Here is a 6,786-nt window from a genome sequence, read left to right on the forward strand (position 1 = left end):
TTCAGCTGTCAGCAGTTGTTACCATGAAAGACAATGTAGAATAATTAGTAGAAATACATCAGAAGGAGGAGTCAGCCTTTAGAAAAGAGAAGATGAAGTTTCAGAAAAGAGATGTTCTTCTCAGAAAACAAAATAAAAGGCTAATCAAGGTATTTTCTTCATTATTCAGGCAGGCAGACTTCACAATATCTCTCTGGCTGAGATTTTGGTGACATTGTTGTGGCCCACTGATGACAGTGGAATCTCATTCTTTCCTGCCACTGTTCTACCTATTCTTTCCTTGGGAAATGAAGTGATATCTTGAGTATACAGTGTGTTATGTCCAGCAATGACCAAGACAAAAATATATGTTCTGATGGAGGTGGTACCCAAGTTTTCCTAGCTAATTATAAGACTCTGTAATAAAAGTTCATTCATTGTAAGATATCAAAATAGAAGTATATGTGCCAACAGGACAACCAAATTAAAACTCAGATCTGCCGCTGATTTCTATGTGCCAATTTGTGTGTGTGCTTCTAATCAGTTTGGTGCTATGTGATGGCTAAAAGTTGCATTAGGACCATTTCAGTAGAGACATATTGTACTCAAAAGAACCTATGCCAGAGTGTCAGTTAAGGTCACAAGCAAGTATACTGGGCAGAGCATTTGTTTGTATCTACCAATTTACACAAGTTCACCGACAATATGTATAGTAATAAATCTGAAATGAAGGAATTTTTATTAAGCCATACTTAAAATTTTTTAGTTATTGTGTTTTATAATGCACCATTAAATTAATTGAGCCAGTTAAATAATGTTTTTGTAGTTACAAAAATATTTCTAGTAAAAGTAAAATAAAATGAAGAAAGTGATAATGAAAAATATTCGAAGAATAGCCCAGCAATTCAAAGCAACAAAATCATGGATCTAAAAACTAAGACACAAAATAAGCAAGTAGATATCTGTACTATTCAATTCAATACTTGCATTCAAGTTTCAACGAAACACCAGTCCCTGGATAAGCATATCATGCCTTGTAAAGTAGAGGGTCAGCAAAAAAGAAGACCTTCAACAGGGTGGATTGACACAGTGGCTGCAACAACAGGCTCAAACACAGTGAGGGTAGTGCAGAACCAGACAGGGTTTCGTTCTGTTGTATATGAGGTCACTCTGAGTCAGAAGTGACTCGATGGCACAACAGTAAAACATCATATTAAATTAATATTTTAATTTTAACTAAATACATTTTATAATTTTCACTTAATCTACAAGCTTGCTTTCTTTTTTTAGCTCTGAAGAGCTAATCAATTTATACTTAGTCTTACCCTCTTGCATGTTTTAGAACATTATAATAAAATCAAGTCAACACTAAAAATTCACAAAAGTGTTTTCATTTTAGGATACGTTTATATTTTACTCAAGTTTAAGAAATAACCTATATAGAACTTTTCTTAATTTTTTAATAAGAGGGCATGCTTAACATTTCTGAAATTCCCAAGCCTGATGGAAAAAAAATATTGGAAAAAATGGGATCCAAAAGAGAGAGGTAGAAAAAGGTGGGAAGATGGAAATATACTATCCACACTATCCATTAATTCCTCGTCTCTGAGGAATTAATGAAAAATTCTCCTTGGGTAGAGATACTTCAGAGATAGCATATGCCTTTTCTTCTGTCCTAGGGTCTAAGTGTCTTTAGAGAGGATTCATGACTGATTCATCACTATCTTGCCCTCTACCTTATTTATCAGTGCATTAATTAGGTAAATAAAATGTTCAAATTGGTCAAAAATAAGGAACTGGAAAATTAGTCAATAAAATACATATATTTCAATTCAACAAAATGTATTGACCATAAGCTGAGAACAATTTCTATGCTAAGTGCTATGGATGTACAGATGAAAATCACATAATATAGCTCCATGAATAATATAATAATTTACCAAGAGGGACAAACCTGTAAATAAATTGCCAAAAAAGATAAAATTATATAAATAAATATATATATATATATGTGTGTGTGTGTGTGTGTGTGTGTACACGTTTGCACAAACACACACACAAAATTGTTAAATGAATTTAGATGGATTATGATAGAAGGTGGGATCAAGGAAACTTTACAGAGAAAATGATTGAATTCAGTTTTAAATACTGAAGGACTTTCCTAACTGTATGGGGTACGGAGACCATTCTAGGCAGAAGGAATAGTATATGTGCTTTGTTAGAAAAACAAAGGCCAGAGCAAAAACAAAAGTCTAACTGGACTGGGTTCTAAATTTTGTAACAAACTACCTGTAACCTACCTATGTAGCATATTATGTTCACTAGGACTGAGTACCATATTTGAACTTACCTAGTTCACAGTCCCACTACCACTTTCTGCTTTGGAGCCCTTCAGAACAAATCCCATTGTCCCTTTATTCCTCTTAGCTCAGAACTTCCAGATCATTCTCTCCTGGACTATCATTTGCTTATACAGTAGCTCTATCTGATACCTTTGCTCACCAAGGTCCCAAACATTTCAGTCTGTCGTCAGCCAAAGCCTCTACTTCCTTAACCTTATGTGTGGGCTGTCTCTATATCTAGAAACTGACATCCCCTGAAGATACTGCTTCCTACATGGCTCCCTCAAATGCTGCCTGCTTTCTCTCCCACAAAGTCCTCATTCCACTAAGTCTGAAGGTGGACCACTTGTCATCAGTTCTACTTCCTGACTATTTTTCCTCTCTCTTCCTTAAAACTCTTCAGCTTTCAAGTTTGTGTCATCAGACACCATCCACTACCATTCCTTGTTGCAATCATCTATTGATTCTTTTTCCTTGAATATGTTAGATATTGTCCCACTACCACTCTCTTAACACTACTCCTATCAAAATTCTTAGTTATTTTAATAACTACAAGATGATTCTACTGATACCCTGACCTCTCACATCCTTGATGTCCTTTCCTCTAGTAATTGTATCCTCCTCTTTACCATGGGCACTCTCTTAGTCATTGCCCAACCACAACCCCTCCACCACAAAATCAATTTCAAGCATTTCACATTGTGAACACCACCAGAACTCCTTGTTCTAATGCCCCTAATCCAACAACTTTCTATATCACAGCACATTGGAGGCTTGATCCAATAACATGTCTATTGCTAATTCTCATTAATGTGGCTGTGCAACTGTAGGTGATGTGGGAAAACACTTCATGGATCCCTGGGCCATAGTAAGCCATATAGTGTCTTAGCCTTGGGCCCTCTCTCTTAGACATTCCAGCAAATATTATTATACCACTTTCACACAACCCTGGAATAGAGTGGAGCTCCATGTTCCTAACACTACTTGGGACCCCACCAGAAATAAGGCTCATATCATGTCTACACTCAGACACTCCAGATTATGTAAGGACATGAATCTTCTTCTTGATGACATGTGCTCAAATCCAACTATGACTTTCCACTTTCTTCCTTCTAGTCCAAAAGGAGCATAAAAATCTCTCTATCATCATGTGTTCCTTCAAATTTATATTTAATAGTATTAATTTTATATCCCAACTCCTTAAAACCTTAGTTTACTGAAATTCAATGCTTTTTTCTCTCAAGTGCCTTACTAAGCCATGACTTTCAGAATTCTATTTTGAACCTCAAAAGCCAAGAATTAGCTCTTGTTCTGCTCTTGCACCCCTTCCTGAGGCGATGAGTGCCCTTGCTGCAGCGGGCAGAAGGGCTCATAGCAGTGAACTACATATTGCAACGTTATACCTTTTGACCTCTGAAAGTCTCTGATATGGGTTTCTCTTACTTAAGCAAGTTAAAAGTATGAAAATATCTATTTAAATTTCTCTATATTATTGTTAAGGAAAATTTATTTTTACAAAAGTTTCATTTTTTTTTTTTTTTTAATTATCTACCCTGGGGTATATAAGAATAGATTCAATTTGTAAAATTCAGTTTACATAGATATTTCCATAAGCATAACATTGCACAAACTGAGGTGTTCTATAAGGGTTCGTGAGTTTGTAAAGTCAATGAAGGAAAATTCTTTTAAAATTTATAGTAAATAACCTTATGATTTAAGCTCATACCTTATGACTTATCATGAAAAATCTCACAGTCTGTGCACTAGTACTTTACTCTGTAAAATGATACATCATTTCATAAACCTGCACAATTTTTCAAAAGATTTTATAAATGTTAAATTTTTAAAATTTTTTAAAAATTATTTCAAACATTCATAGCTAATCTAACACTAAAAGTTTAAGTTTGGTCTAACCCAACACTAACTTAACATATTACTTGTAAGTAATTAATATAAGGTTAGTAGTTGAGAAAAAAATTCATTTCACATGGAGACTTCCAAAATAGTCTCCTTAAATCTCCAGGCAAATTAGCTTTTGTGGCAATTACAATAAGAGCCACTATTTTTTTGCACTTCTTTTGCAACTAGAACAGAATAGACTACAAAGAATCCTTGACTAATAACTTCATTTCTCTTCCCAGTAAGACTGTGATCAAGAAAAAGATATTTCTGTTGTGGTTCAAAGAGCTTAGGTTTATGCCTACAGAGGCCTGAATCCTGGCCTTTTATCCTACTATGTGTGTAACTCTGAGCAAGATTCATAACATTTTGCAGCCTAAATTGCCTCATTTTTTAAAATTAAGAAGATAATATTTTTGAGACTCTTGTAAAAATTCAATGAGATCATTTACATGAAAACATCTGGCTGTATGAGGTAGGGGCTGGACAATTATGAAATTCTGAAGGCCAGCATTGAATCTCCCCTATTTCCCAGTACTGAAAAGACAAAAACCTCAATCACTCAACCTAAGTCCCAAAAGGGAGATGACTTAAAGGATAAACCCCTAAAACCAAGCCCATTACTATAGAGTTGACTTATTGCAACCCTCATTGAATTTCCAAGGTTGTAAATCTTTACAGAAGTAGATTGCCTCATCTTCCTCCAGCAGAGCAGCTGGTGAGTTTAAACTGCTAACCTTCTGGTTAGCAGCCAAATGTTTTACCCATTACACAAGAGCTCCTAGCCCTAAGGAAAGGAGTGGCAAACTAGAGGGAGACTGCAACCCATCTATAATTCAAATCAATCCCTGATTGAATTAAAGTGATCAGTCTCATCCTAGCTGGCTAGTAGGAAAGAAGATCTAATTACCTGGAGTGCAATATTCATCCATGTCTTTATGGTATTTTGCAAATGTTTCCTCCCAGTCTGTTACAAGTCTTCTAATTTTTTTAACCTTACTTCTTAACCTCACAGTGCAGGTGTTTTTCATTTTAATTTACGTGTATTTTTTTCCTTATGGATTGCATTTTTGGTGTCATCTAAGAAAGTTTTGCCTAACCCAAAACCACAAAGAAATTCTGTATTTTCTTCTAAGAATTTTGTAGTTTGTTTTCCTTTTTACATTTATGATCTGTTTCGAATTAATTTTTATGCATGAAATGGTGCGGATTGAAGTTTATTTATTGTATTTGGATATCCACTTTCCAGCATAATTTGTTGAAAAGACTGTTTCTATTGACTTGCCTTTACACTTTTGTAAAATCAATTAATCCAGGATGTGTAAGTCTGCTTCTGAGCTCTATTCTCTTCTATTTTGTTGATTGTTCCAAAGAACCAGCTTTTGTTTTTATTTCCTGTATTATTTTTCTCTTTTTAATTTCATTGATTTCAGTTCTCATTTTTATTATACACTCTCCCTCTTCTTTATATGAATTTAATTTACTCTTCTTATTTCCAGTTTCTGAAAGTGAGAGATTAGCTATGTTTGAGACCTTTCCTCTATCCCAATATAAACATTTTTTCACTATGAACTTCCTTTTAAGCAGTGCTTTTCCACTATTTCAAAATTTTAATATGGTGTGCTTCCATTTTCATTAAATTAAAAATATTTCCTAATTTCTCTTTTCCCTTAGTTACCTGTTGAGTTTTTAACTATATGGGGAATTTCTAGATACATTTTTGTTATTGATTTCTAATTTAATGTATTTTTGTTAGAGAATATACCTTATTTATAAATATGGCCTATCTTGGCAAATGTTTGTGTGAATTTGAAAAGAATGTGTATTCTATGGTTTTTGGTGGGATATTTTATAAATTCTGATTAAGTCAAGTTCTTTGATAATATCATTCAGATACTCTATACTCTTACTGATTTTGTTTACTTATTCTATCAATTACTAAGAAAATAGTTTTTAAATTCCCAGCTGTAACTTTAGATTTATTTTTTTCTCCTTTTAGTTCCATCAATTTTGCTTTGTATATTTTGAAACTTTAGTTTTTTTAGATACATAAATTTGGAGGATTGTTATATATTCTTGGTGAATTTTTCTCATTGTTATTATTATACAATGAGCCTCTTTATCCTTGGTAATAGTCCATGTTCTAAAGTCTACTTTGCCTGATATTAATATAGCCACACCAGTTTTTTAGTTTTGATTACTTTTATATAAGTAAGTAGAAAAGTAAACATCTCCCTTTCAATCCCTTTATTTTATATTGGTATGGCAGAACACTTTCATTTTGTTAAATGGCAAAAAAAACTTTTCACATTGCAAATACCCAACATAAATAAGTATGATGATCATACTATGAAGAGCATGAAGTAGGATGTGAATTTCATGTACTTTCAACATACAATATCAGCATTCATTTTGTGGAGACCAATGATTTTTCCACACACAAAACAATGCCTTGAGCATACTCAAGATGATGCCCAGAAACTCTCAGTGCATTAAGCGCTAATTCTTTCTCTTTCTTTTCCAATCAGAATTTAAATAAGTGAAAAGACCTTTACTTAATACATTC

This window comes from Orycteropus afer, unplaced genomic scaffold (assembly GCF_000298275.1).
Source record: "Orycteropus afer afer isolate SDZICR_OR568_19922 unplaced genomic scaffold, OryAfe1.0 scaffold00626, whole genome shotgun sequence".
In the NCBI taxonomy this organism is placed as follows: domain Eukaryota; kingdom Metazoa; phylum Chordata; class Mammalia; order Tubulidentata; family Orycteropodidae; genus Orycteropus; species Orycteropus afer.